This window comes from Bos grunniens, chromosome 10 (genome assembly GCF_055505025.1).
Source record: "Bos grunniens cultivar Pamir isolate PY7600 chromosome 10, Bosgru_T2T1.0, whole genome shotgun sequence".
NCBI lineage: Eukaryota > Metazoa > Chordata > Mammalia > Artiodactyla > Bovidae > Bos > Bos grunniens.
The window spans coordinates 94,622,665-94,637,351 of NC_141174.1; positions in this window are offsets into that span (position 1 = coordinate 94,622,665).

Here is a 14,687-nt window from a genome sequence, read left to right on the forward strand (position 1 = left end):
GGTAGTGATGCTAAGATTCAAACTCTAGTCTATGTGCCTTTCTCTATGTTACAATTTAGTTCCACAGCTTGCTCCTGCAGCTGCCTCACTCTATAACACATGTGGAATATTTAGGGAGTTCTTATGACTCCACATGCAGAGATAAAACTAGGCAACAGCTTGTAAGAAGGACAAATTTCCCACCAGACTTGGCACAGTCATGCTAAGAATCTGGATATCTTTGTTTAGCATCTAACTGGACTCAAGATTCTGTAATCCCGGAATTTGAGAGCTGGAAAGGACCTGAGAAATCCTTTTATCCAGGTCCATCCTTTGACACATGAAGGGGCCAGTGCTCTGCCCAAGGTCACTCTTTGAGGCTCCTGATCCTCCGGCCAAGCCGTGCATGCTTTGCCATTCTGATCCTTGACTGTGTGTATTTGAGTCTTAATAAAACAGCTCTCTAAAAATTTCAAACCGCACTTGTCAGATAAACAATTTCAACTTCCCTAGTAGCCAAATGTCATTACATCAGTGGGCCTGGACTGGCTGGAACCAGAAAGTTCAGGGGAAAGTAGGACTTCGGGTGAAATGGGGTTTCGATGGTGAGGGCGGCCCAGGGGTGGGGCGAGTTGGGATTCTTTCCCCAGACGACCTTCCTTTTCACAAACATCAGGGAAAAACAAGACGGGACTTCAGAAAGCTTTGTTGAACACATACCTGCAAGTAGGAACTGGAGAAGTTGTCCTCAGGGGCTTGTAATCCAAAAGGCAGATAGATGTGAGTGCAGCAATTAGACATGATAAAAATCTAAGGGGCTAATACTCGGAGGAGGGCACCAAGGGCCTTGCCTTGGAAGTCAGGGAAGGCGTCCTCCAGGAAGTGGCCCCAGCTGGGCTTTGAAGGAGAAATAGAAGAGGAGGCAGGTCATTTCAGAGGGCAGAGCAAAGCTGGAGGGGCTGAGAGTTAGTCATGAGAGGGCAAATGCAAGCAGCGCTGCTCAGAGTGTGGAACGTGTACAAGGATCACGTGAGGGGAGTGTTGGAAACGTCATCATCCGGCCCCACACCTGAACCTACTGGATCGGAACCACTGGGGATGGGCCCTGCGACCTGCACGACTTAACAAGCAGCGTAGGCGATTCTGACGTTCCCTAGACGTTAAGGCCCATTGAATTGGAGTGTTCCTAACTGGAAGTCGGGGCATCCTTGCTCCCGAGGTGGGGCTTTGGGGCAGAGACAGGTGCAGACAGAGTGTGGGTGCCGGCCCTCAGGCTCCCTTCTGAAACACCCCTTGTGCTCCGGCCCTTCTCAGACTCAAGCAAGCACCATAGAGCGCACTGTGTACTTTCTGGAGGTTTTGCCCTGTCATCTGTGAGGCCCCAGACGGCCCGGCCTCCCTGTGATTCTAGGTGCTGACCGTGTCACTATAAGCGTCACAGCCATGTCTCCAGGGACTTGTCATGTCTGCCAGGGCCCTGTGAGTGCTCCTTCTCGGAAGTCTCACTTTCTTTGTGTCCTTAATGACTCAGACGCCATTCTCCCGCGTGGACCTTCCCAAACACCTCATCTGAAAGTGGCACATGCCCCTGTTTCCCTCACTCCCTGTAACCCAGTCTTGCTTTATTTTCTCCACCAGCTGAATCAATATCTATCCTATGTTTTCCTTTTCGTTTCTTGCCAGTCCTCCCAGACTCCAGTACAACGTGAGGTTCATGAAGACAGAGGCTTATGTGGTTTTTATCTCGTTGCTGTAGTCTCCATAGAAGATGTGCTCCATGTGTCCAGTGAATGAACGGTTGACCCGTTCTGCACGTGTTGCTCCAGTTATAAATGATTGAGCCAGGAATGAGTCCCTAGTTCCAGGGCAGCTTCCCACTGCTGGGCCAATAGCCTTGGAGGGGGTCTGGCATGAGAGTCATGCTGACAGGCTGACCCCATCAGACCCCGCTGTAAGACACGGGGAGGGACACTACAGTAGGGTGAGACCGAAGCAAAGAGCCACAGAGACAAGGCCGCAGACGCTCAAGGCAGGGGAGTAACAGGAGTGGAGACAGGGAAGAGCTGTGTCACCGTCACGATGGAGAAACCTCGATTATCGGGTCTGATAATCCCAGAGAAGGACTCGGGAAACGCCGGGTGAGATGGGGTGGGGACGGGGTTGGGGAGAGCTACTCTTCTACCCTGGGTGATGTCCTAGGTGGCTTCCCTTCGTTCTCTGCACATCCTCCAAACAGCTTTCCATCAGCTAAGATAACCGGCGGGTCCCAGGCTCCTTCACAAAGGCAGCTGCTGCCCAGCCCAGCCCAGCCCCTGTCCGGGGAGGGACTCCTAGTGACCCAGAGGGCCTGGCCTTCCCTCCCGGGAAAGGCGCCTGCCCTGGGGTAAAGTGCCGAGGGCTGAGCTCTGGGGATTGTCCTTGCCCCTCCCTGGAGGCGAGGCCCAGCTGAGCTGCTCCCTCAGGGTGGCAATATGGAGGGGGACCTCAGGCAATTGCACTTTAAACAGGCTCTTTCCCTTTATGACTATGCAGGGAGAAGGTCAGGGAGAGGCCTTGTTGCTCAGCCAAGTCTGCAAACAAAATCCCATGTTTGCTGTTCCAGGGCGTCCTTGGAGCGGCTCCTCTGAGGCAGGCTGGGGGGTGAGGCGCGGGGTGCCAGCAGTGGATGGTGTGGGGCAAGGAGCGTCACCCCTGCCCCCATCCCCACTCGGTTGTTACCTGATCTGTCACAGGGCCCGGGCCCTCCCCTCTGCCTGCCGGTTACCTTCCTGCGTCATTTCCCAAGGACATCTGTGGAAATCTGCCCGTCCACCCCGACAGAAGCCCAATTTTTCTAGAATTGCTAGCACAACTCTGAAAACATTTTATTTTGGCTCTGCTTAACACTGAGATTGTTGGGGCTCTTATCTTTTTCTTAAATGGAAAACATTCTGAACAGATGGCATGATAACAAAAGCTCATTTGTTCTGTGAATATTTATGAAGTTCCACTAAGTGTCAGGCGCTGGACCAGAAGTGGAGGAAACAGCAGTGACGAGACAGGAACGCCTGCGCTCCCTGAGCCTCTGTCAACGGGAGAGGCAGGTAGTGAACAGGTAGTGATAAACAGGGGGATATTATGAAAGGAGAAGTACAAGAGTCTACCGGAGCTTATCACAGTGGAGACTGGACTAGGCTGGAGTCTGAAGAAACTTTATGGAAGAATGAGCAGGTATTTTAGCCTACTAAAGAGGGTGTAGAAAGAGGGTGTGGAAACACAGAGGAACGTATTTGTAGGTCAGGAAAGACAGAAAGAGAGAGAGAGGAGATAGGTGTAAAGAAATATAGAAGTCCAATGGCACCCCACTCCAGTACTCTTGCCTGGAGAATCCCATGGACGGAGGAGCCTGGTAGGCTGCAGTCCATGGGGTTGCTGAGAGTCAGACATGACTGAGCGACTTCACTTTCACTTTTCACTTTCATGCATTGGAGGAGGAAATGGCAACCCACTCCAGTGTTCTTGCCTGGAGAATCCCAGGGACAGGGGAGCCTGGCGGGCTGCCGTCTATGGGGTTGCACAGAGTCGGACACGACTGAAGCGACTTAGCAGCAGCATGGGTAAACTGAAGACAGGAAGGTGGAAGCGGTGAGAGACATTAAACACATTTTGAGGAAAAACAGAACAAGCTTTGCTCTTCACACCCCCCCAGAATGTGGCATTCAACAATCAGATGAGCTTCCCTTTCCCCAACTCTGCATGACAAATGGTTTTACCAGTTCAGAGCAAATAGACAGACAGCTGACCATACTCTGAGTGTCTGTCCCTGTCCACAGTTCATCTAGAAAAGTTGGCCATGTCGTCTGTCCTGAAGGCCAGTTCCCCTGTCCAAGGAGGGGTGCCTGACCCCAGAGAGGCCAGTGTTTAGTCTTGTCAGGGGGCTATGCAATGGCCTGTTTCAAAAGCTCTGTGAAACAGAGGCAGCCTGTGCTACATGGTGATGCATGAACCAGTAAGAATCTGAATTCTTGTTTAAAGGGGCTATTGAACAAGACGCATCACACAAAATTGGCCAATAGCAGCAGAAGTGGGAGAAACAGAGGCAGGGAGTTGCCAAGACAACGCAAAGCTGAAACCCTTGCGTGTGAAGCCCAAAGCTTGCTGCAGTGTCCTCTGGGCCCCAAAGACAGTTCCACCTCCATGAGGCTTGGCTGTGCTGTCGAGGGTCCTGTCTTCCTGTCTCTCCACAGATCCCTTACAATGAACCTCACTCACCTCCTAGGTCCTGCTTCTTACCACTGGAGAGCTAGACTCCACAAAGTGGGCTTTGACATCTGACATCTGGCTAAATTTTCACTTTTACACCAATTGCTTGGGTTACAGCCTTAGATTCAAAGTTTTTGGGGCTTTCTCCATTTTCTACCAGTTTTCTTTTACTCATGTTTTGAGTATTAGATTAACTCACTGTTTAAGCAAATACAATTAATTTTCTCAATACGGAGAAGAGAGAAAGCTGTGTGTGAAGGATGTTAGCCCTTACTTTCCAAAAGTGGCAACTCACTCCAGCATTCTTGCCTGGAGAATCCCGTGGACAGAGGAGCCTGGTGGGCTACGGTCCAGGGGGTCGCCAAGAGCTGGACACAAAAGAAGTGACTTAGCACACATGCATGCATGCAGGAGACAGACTAAGCACCCGAACCCAGTCTCTTCCCTTTTTCCTTCAGCATTTTTGCTACACTGTGCTGCCTCTTTATTCATTAAATATATATCAGACAGTGTCTACTATGGGGAGGTATATAATTTAAGTCGAAATTGTTCTCAAGAGGTTTGTGGTCAAGGTGAGGAATCAGACAGGAGCATTAATGATGATAAACTGAGTGGCAAGTGATAGTCTCGAGGTGTGCCCTGGTGTCTTGAGAGCTCAGAGGAGGGGCCACTACATCAGACTTCAAGGGCTGCCCAGTGATAGTCAAGGACAATGTCTTAGCAAAGGTTACCTTTGACCAGAGTTCAAAGGATAAGCTGCAATTCAGCAGATAAAGGAGCAGGGAAAGGCTTTTTAGGTCAAGGGAATGACATAGGGCTGACAAGGCATGACCGGTTTGGGGAATCACAAGCATGCGTTTTTCATTATGACTAAAGTAACTTTGAATGTTGTGTAGGGTTGCCACATAAAAAATACAGCTCACCCAGTTAATCTGAATTTCAGAGAAACAATAAATCCTTTTTGAGCATAAGTATGTGCCGTGCAGATTTAACTGATATCTATGTTTTTATTTGCTAACTCTGGCAGCCCTAATGTTAGGGAATAGCAGAAAATAAGGCCAAGCTTGTAGGCACAAGGCAGCCATGGAATTTGTGCTTTCAGCCAAGGACTCACTCGAACTTTTTCCTGAAGGCCATCCGGTGCTCTCCAGGAACATGATAAATGGGAGTGCTTTGACCGGACTCGCATTTTATAAAAGTTCAGAGACTAGATTGGAAAGGGCTGGGTAGGAAGCAGAAAACCAATTAGAATGTGTGGAAGCTTGCTACTTTTGCCCTTAAACACATTTCCCCTTTCCTAGTAAGACCCTGGCTGCTGCTACTGTTAAGTCACTTCAGTTGTGTCCGACTCTGTGCGACCCCATAGACGGCAGCCCACCAGGCCCCGAAGTCCCTGGGATTCTCCAGGCAAGAACACTGGAGTGGGTTGCCATTTCCTCCTCCAATGCATGAAAGTGAAAAGTGAAAGTGAAGTCGCTCAGTCGTGTCCGACTCCTAGCGACCCCATGGATTGCAGCCTACCAGGCTCCTCCGTCCATGGGATTTTCCAGGCAAGAGTACTGGAGTGGGGTGCCATTGCCTTCTCCCAGTAAGACCCTGGTGTCCCAGTTAAAGACCGCTTTCACAGTCTCCTTTCATGCCGCATGTGTTCAGTAGTCCTGAAGGGAAGGGCCATGTGCTACTTCTGAATTTTGCCACTGAAATGATTGGGCATCTGCGATCGGATCCCCTCCCTTAAACTAGAACCCAGATGTGTGGGAAGTCAGTTTTACCGAGTGGATAGGGTCCATGTCCTAGGGTCTAGGGATGATGAAGCAAGAAGACAGAAGTGACCCTTGGAAGCCCACCTGGACCCTCCCTCCTCAGCACTGTCATCTGAGAGAATACACTTCTATCCTATTTGAATCTCTGCAGTTTTGCATCTCTTTGTTTTGGCAATTTTATTTGTATCCTAACTCTTACAAAAAGCATGTGTGAAGACTCAAGAAAGAAAACATTTTCATTGAGATTTAATAAATTCTCAAAGTTCTAAGTCTGCTAACATTTTAGTTTTGCGTCACCATATTTTAATTATTGACATTTTAAAATCATATTGTGAGGTTCTATTAGCTTTAAAGCTTCATGAATTTAACTGAAACTGGTAAGGTGGTGCTACTGGTAAAGAACCTGCCTGCCACTGCAGGAGATGTAAGAGATGCGGGTTCAATCCCTGGGACAGGTAGATCCCCTGGAGGAGGAAATGGCAACCCACTCCAGTATTCTTGCCTGGGAAATCCCATGAACAGACAGCCTGGCAGGCTACAGTCCAAAGGGTTGCAAAGAGTCAGACATGACCGAGCGACTTAGCACCAGAAACAGTGCAGGAGAGATGGAATTTACTTCAAAACTTTTCACTAGGGAGGCTTCCCTGGTAGCTCAGTAGTAAGGAACCCACCTGCCAATACAGGAGACAGGGGTGCAAGAGACATGGGTTTGATCCCTGATCCGGGAAGATCCCATATACCATGGAGCAACTGAGCCCGTGCCCCACAGCTACTGAGCCTGTGCTCTAGAGCCCAGAGCCGCAACTACTGAGCCCATGGGCTGCGGCTACGGAAGCCAGTGCACCCCAGAGCCCGTGCTCCGCAACCAGAGAAGGCACTGGAATAAGAAGTCTGCTACCGTGATTAGAGAGTAGCCCCGCTCACCACAACTAGAGAAAAGTCCTCACAGCAACAAAGACCCAGCACAGCCAGAAATAAATAAATAAAATTATTAAAGAAAAAAAACTTTTCAGGTTGGAAGGAAGAGCATTGTATTTAGCTGAACTATTTCATAACTATTTTGTATTAGCATTACCCAGCCATGACCGCTGTGATAAAGAATGGTCTCCCTTGCCCTTTTGGAATTAGTGAAAAATTTCAAGATCAGAGCTTAGCACGTGAGAGTGAGCACAAGAGACGGTGAGTCTATGGCAGCTTGAAGCTTACAGGTGTAGAAATAGTGGTTCTCTATCACTCCTCAAACATGTTAAAATCAGAAAATAACAAGTCAACAAAGGCCTTCAGGGCCATGGTTTAGCTCCCAATCATTTAAGTAGGGCAGGGTTCTTTTTTTTTCATTTAAAGAGTATTAAAAATGTGTATTTTAACCATGTATTAAAAATTGCTATATATACCCAAAGCAATCTCTAGCTTCAGTGCAATCCCAAATCCCAAAGGCATTTTTCACAGAAATAGAACAACAATCCCCAAATTTGTATAGAACTACAAAAGATCCCAAATAGTGAAAGCAATTTTGAGAAGAAAGGTCAAAGCTGGAGGTAACACGTTCCTTGGTTTCAAAGTGTATTACAAATATATACTCATCAAAACAGTAGGTAAAAACAGACACCTAGGTCAATGGAATACAATATAGAGCCCAGAAATAAATCCACACACATATGACACATTATTTTATAACAAATGAGCCACAAATATACAGTGGAAGAAAGTGGGGCTGGGAAACCAGCTATGTAACCATAGCCACATGTAAAAGAATAAAACTGGACCACAACCTTATACCATGCATTACACACATATGTCTATGTGTGTGTGTGTGTGTGTGTGTGTGTGTGTGTCTTCAGTTCAGCCGCTCAGTCGTGTCCGACTCTTTGCGACCCCATGTGTATGTATAATGGAATATTATTCAGCCATAAAAAGAAGAAAATCTTGCCATTTGCAACAACATTCTTGGACCTAGAGGGCATTATGCTTTAGGTGAAATAAGCCAGACAGAGAAAGAGAAATACCATATGATGTCACTTACATCTGTAATCTAAAACAGAACCCCCAAACAAACAATAAACAGCTAAACTCGTAAATACAGAGAAGAGAGTAGTAGTTGTCAGAGTTTGGGGTTGGTGAAATGGACAAAGGGGGTCAAAAGTACAGCCTTCCAGTTATGAACTAACTAACTCAGGAGGACATAATGTACAGCGTGGTGACAACTGTTAACAATATCATATTGCATATTTGAAAGTTGCTAAGGGTACAAATCTTAAAATTTCTCATCACAACACAAAATACTTTTTAACTACGTATGGTGATAGATGTTAATTAAACCTGTTGTGTGATCATTTTGCAATAAATAAAAATATTGAATCATTATATTGTATACCCCAAACCAATATAATGTTATATGTCAATTAAACTCCCATTAAATAAAAATTGCTTCAAAAATTTTTAACCATTTGTCTGTTTACATATAAATGGAAAGATATTTTTTCACATATCCAAAACACAGAAGTGACAGTACCACATTGGAAATGATGAAAAATGGTTTTATGCTCCAATTTTTTAAATTATACATAATTAACTGCCTACTCACCAAAAATGGCTTTCCATCTCTTTGACCAACTTTTAGTCACTTTCATTAGCTTTATACTCAGCTGAAAATGACAGGAAACTTTATCACCATTAGGGAGTGAAGTACCTTCTGGTCAGTCTCCTGCTTTGCCATCCTCTATCGGGCCTCAACCCCATGGTCTGAAATGACTGCTGAGATCCAGTCATCAAGTCAATGTTCCAGGCAGCCTGACCTTTTTGGATATTATACACATTTCCACTTTCATCCCCTTGGCTGGAACTTAGACATATGGCTACTTTTGTCTACAAGGGAAGTTGGTGTTTATTCTGTGACTATGTATCTACCTAAGAGCAGGCCATCTATTGCTAAAAAAAGAAGAAAACAGATATAGGGGCCATTAGGATTGGCAGTTAGGGACCTCAAGGGCTAGATGATATAAATATTCAGGAGGAAGTGCATTTTAAAATTATACCATAATAATGATTCTGACTCCCCTAAAAAGGTCAAGTGACTTTTATTTACTACTACAGGGCATAACATTGCCACTAGCCTTAATGGAGAATAACTGCCCAAAGAGAGGCAATGCTAGCTGGAGGCAGGGAGAATGAACTTTCAGAACAGAATCAGGGCCGCTGTCTGGCCTGGTTAGCGTCAGTGGGCAGACAGAGGAGACACAGCCTGCTCTACGGCAGTTCCCAGCTCCAGCTGCTCAGGTCGCCTGATTCTTATCTCTTGGAATCAGGACAAATCATGGTTTGATGAGTTGAAATTTGGGCTATGGAAAATTTAAAGGAGCCTGCAGTTTAAAATCAGATGAGCACATTGGGGTAATAAAACAGTGTCCTCCAGAGACTGAGCGTCTAATCCTTCCTCATCTTGCTGGGCTCCCACCTCACATGGTGGGTCAGAGCTGTTATTTCATACCATAGAATTTATTCCATTGAAAATAAAGATGAGTGGTCGGAAAAAAAACGAAGCCTTCGGTTGCTAGTGGAAAGTGGCTTTTAAATGAAGCTTACGTTTCCCCAATTAAACTGTAATTTGAAAATGATTCATTCATTTGCTTGTTGATTCACTAGGTCAACCATTGCTTGGATGACTCTGCACACTGGCAGGTCTACAGTGATGACCTTGAAAAGCCTGGTCAATTCTGATAGATTTGCATGTGTCCATGGATCCTATGGACTCTACAGATTTCTTGGTTTTTCATTTAGCTGAAAAAGAGCATTGAGTTTGGAAGCTGGAGTTCAAGTCAGCCCCCATGTACTCTTGGGCAACTCTCTCAGTCATTCTGGAGCCCAGCTTCCTCAACTGCATGCTTTATGGTAGGTCTTAGGTCAAATTCCTGCAGTGGTTAGGCACATAACACAAGTAGGTGAAGTGGACCTTGGCTTAAGAAAATCAGAAGCAGAGGTCTGCTTTGCTTTTCTCTGAACTCAGGTTTAAGGAAAACAAGAATGTAAGCCTAATGATCAACGGTCACCATCACTCAGCTTCAAAACCAGAGGAGCTCCAGGGAGCAGCGGGAACTGGGGGTGCCTGCAGACGCCAGGCCTCTCCCAGGTGGGGCTGCCACTGCTCATCTTCAGGGAGGAATGTGCGCCAAGCGCCACTAGGCCTTCTGCATTTTCAACACACTTGAGAAATATGGATGTTTTCCTTTTGTGAAATTTTCTATTTTCAGATTTGGAAGCAACTGGTAGGCTACAGCCCATGGGGTCGCTAAGAGTCGGACACGACTGAGCAACTTCACTTTGACTCCTCACTTTCATGCATTGGAGAAGGAAATGGCAACCCACTCCAGTGTTCTTGCCTGGAGAATCCCAGGGACTAGGGAGCCTGGTGGGCTGCCGTCTATGGGGTCGCACAGAATCGGACATGACTGAAGCGACTTAGCAGCAGCAGCAGCAGCAGCAGCAGCATTCAAATCTTTCCCAAAAACCTGATGCCAGTGAATCCTGAACAGGCTGAACCCCGCAAGTTTGGTTTGTAGGGCGGCCCACTTACTGTTTCTGGGTCCCTGGAGCAGCAATTCTAAAGTCAGGATTTCTGACCCACCAAGAGCTTCAGCAGGTCAAATTCCCCGTTAATTACACACCAAGTTTTGTGAGTATACATTTTACGGGAAGAGGACTTACAGGTTTCGGCAAAGTTAAGAACCCATGACTCGCAAACTTTTAAGACCTACCATGTTACCAGCACTTATTTTCAGAATGCCAAGCAGTTTGTGATAATGTAATCAGACCCTTGGTCCCCTCATTCATTCAGCAAGAGTTACTGAACATTTATGATGCGCAAGGCACCTTTAAGGCACTGGGAATATAGAAACAAATAAAAGAGACAAAGTCTTTGTTCCCATGAAATGTACATACTAGTTGAAAGACACAGATAATATCTATAAAAAGAAGATATCTATTATGTCAGATGGTGCTGAGGGCCACGCAAGTTAAGAGGAGAGAGAGTGACAAGGTGGGGCGGAGGGGCATTTTAAGGGGAGTAAAGTGGCAAGTCCTCTCGGTTAAGATTTTACCTGAGCAGAGACCTGGCTGACGCAAAGAAGCAAGCCGTGCACATTTCAGGAAAGAGCATTTCGTAGGAAGGTGAGGTAAGAATGAAGTCCTGAGGCGGGTGTGAACAGCAGTCCGTTACTACAGCAGCAGGGTTAACTATACCTACTAAAGGGGGTTAAAAATGGCTTTGAGAATTTTTTAAAATAAAACAAGAATTCCTTCAAATCGTTTGCAGCAATTTTATCTCTTTATATTGCTGAAGCCCAGTTTAAAAACCAGATCTAAGAAAAGAGGCCCACACCCACTAGCTGGCCGGGGCCATAAACTGGCTGCATTTTTCCTGAGAGCTGTCTAGTAAATTTAACAGGCATTATAAAACTGTTCACACCCATGACGTGGTCACTTCACTCTGTGGAATATTTCTACAAGGCGAAAGAGGAGGAAAAAGGTCTGAATCTACCAAAATGTTTTTAGCAGGGCCTGGTACAAGTCAAAAATTTCAACCAAACTTAACCCTCAAAAATGGGATGAAAAGAAGCAAAAATAAACAAATAATGAATTTCACCATGCTTGGACTCTATAAAGCTGTTAAAGGACAGGCAAGAACAACATTAATGAGTGGAAATGTACATGAAAACTGTAAAGTGGGAAAAACAAGCTACAGACCTATGGATTTATGTTCATCCAAAGTAACAGAGACCAAGAGAGAATCTGGAGGGACACAAAGACATCTACGGTTCGGCCAGCTCTCTTTGGGTGGAGTTGCTAAAGCTCATGCTGAATCTTTCATTTTTTTCTGGTGTTGGGTTACGTGTCAGATTTTTTTTTTAAGCTGAGGTTTACCACCTGTGAAGTACCTTCCCTTTCTAGTGATGCTGAAAGGCACGGGGCTCTCGTGCAAGCACCAGACTCATCATGTGATGGCGAGAACACTGCAAGTGGGGTCCACAGGGCACGGTCTGGCTGACACTGACTGGAGCGATGGGATGACACGGCGTGCTTTACTACAGTTTTAGTATCTGCTCTACAGAGAGAGTCACCAGGCAGGACGGAAGACCGACGGCAGCTCCTGGGGAGGCAGCGAGAACTGTCAGTCCCGCTGTGGCAAGGGTGCAGGAGGGCAGAAAGGCCTCCTGGCTGTGACGGTCCCACACCCTTCCTGATTCAGCCCAGCATCTAATTTTGCACTTGTCTCCTCGTGGGGTGAGGGGGTGCCTGGTTGATAGGGTTCCAAGGAAAGCGTTGTCTGGTTGACATTGAGCTTTGAGACACGTTCTTGTCATTCAGGTCAATGGTCATTTCTTCAGAGAGGGCTTCCCAAGTCATCTGACCTAAAGTAAGTCTTGCCCGGTGATGGTGGACACACCCCCTGAGTTGGGCTCTGTGTGTAGTTCTGTACACAGTCTTACAGAATCTTGTTAATTTAGTTGTGCATTCCTTTATTATTGGTCTTTCCTCATTACAATGTGGGCTTCTTGGGACTTTCCTGGTTGTCCAGTGGCTAAGACTCCGTGCTCCCGAGGGAGGGGGCTTGGGTTCAATCCCCGGTCAGCGAACTAGATCCTACAGGCCACAGCTAAGAGTCTGCTTGTCACAACTAAAGATCCCACATGCCTCAATGAAGACTGCAGATCCTGCATGCTTCCCAGGCAGTCACATAAATAAATAAATATTAAAAACAAAACAAAATAATGTGGGCTTCTCGAGGACAGGGAGGACTATGTCTGTCACTTCCTACTCATGCCTACAATGATTTCCAGTGCACAGTAGTTCCTCAGTATGTATTTATTTATTTTTTTAGGGAATTAACAAACAGACTTGAAACAATCAGCAATTTGAGGTCTCTGGGCCCCTCAGCTCAGCTCATCTGGATGTCGTTCCTTAAGCCAGCCTGGATGAAGGGGCTTACACTGGAAAATGAGAGGAAACTTGGCTGCTGTCTTCAGTAGCATCTTAGCAGGAGCTGTACCTTATCTGGGGCCCCAGGAAAAGGTTTGCTCTGGGGAGGGAGGGAGCCTGTCTCACTTCCCCTCATTGAGAAGCCCCCTGTGTCTCATATCCTCTCTTCCTTCTTCCGTTCCTTTCCTTTGCCCCTGGAGAAGGAAGGCCAGCAATCAGGTAAGCAGTGGTGGACAAGTGGGAACCCAATCTCTGTACCTGTACCTCCAGGAGATGGAGGGCCTCAGGAAGGAGAAGGGCATGCATGGAGGTTGGGGTGGGGAAGTGGTCACTCAGGACATGCAGATTTGTGGTTACTTAATTCTTGCATCATTTTAAACAGCTCACAAAATGACTCAAGGGAATAATGTCTCCTCGATTCCACAAAATGGGAACCTAGCATGGGAATGTCAGTTCAGTTTAGTTCAGTTCAGTTGCTCAGTTGTGTCTGACTGTCTGTGACCCAATGGACAGCAGCACGCCAGGCCTCCCTGTCCATCACCAACTCCCAGAGCTTACTCAAACTCACGTCCATCGAGTCGGTGATGCCATCCAACCATCTCAGCCTCTGTCATCCCCTTCGCTTTCTGCCTTCAATCTTTCCCAGCGTCAGGGTCTTTTTCCAATGAGTCAGTTCTTCGCATGAGGTGGCCAAAGTATTGGAGTTCCAGCTTCAGCATCAGTCCTTCCAATGAATATTCAGGACTGGTTTCCTTTAGGATTGACTGGTTTGATCTCCTTGCAGTCCAAGGAACTCTCAAGAGTCTTCTCCAGCACCACAGTTCAAAAGCATCAATTCTTTAATATACAGCCTTCTCTATGGTCCAACTTTTATATCCACACATGACTACTGGAAAAACCATAGATTTGACTATACAGACCTTTGTCAGCAAAGTAATGTCTCTGCTTTTTAATAAGCTATCTAGGTTGGTCATAACTTTTCTTTCAAGGAGCAAGAATTTTTTAATTTCATGGCTGCAGTCACCATCTGCAGTGATTTGGAGCCCAAGAAAATAAAGTCTGTCACTATTTCCATTGTTTCCCCATCTATTTGCCATGAACTGATGTGACTGGATGCCATGATCTTAGCTTTATGAATTTGAGTTTTAAGCCAGCTTTTTCACTCTCCTCTTTCACTTTCATCAAGAGGCTCTTTAGTTTCTCTTCACATTCTGCCATGAGGGTGGTGTCATCTGCATATCTGAGGTTATTGATATTTCTCCTGGCAATCTTGATTCCAGCTTGTGCTTCATCCAGCCCGGCATTTCGCATGATGTACTCTGCAAATAAGTTAAATAAGCAAAGTGACAATATACAGCCTTGATGTACTACTTTCCCCATTTGGAACCAGTCCATTGTTCCATGTCTCGTTCTAACTGTAGCTTCTTGACCTGCATACAGATTTCTCAGGAGGCAGGAAAGGTGGTCTGGTATTCTCATCTCTTGAAGAATTTTCCACAGTTTGTTGTGATCCACACAGTCAAAGGCTTTAGTGTAGTCAATGAGGCAGAAGTAGATTTTTTTTGGAATTCTCTTGTTTTTTCTGTGATCCAATGGGTGTTGGCAATTTGACCTCTGGTTCCTCTGACTTTTCTAAATCCAGCTTGAATATCTTCCAAATGTTCACATACTGTTGAAGCCTGGCTTGGAGAATTTTTAGTATTACTTTGCTAGCATGTGAGATGAGCGCAA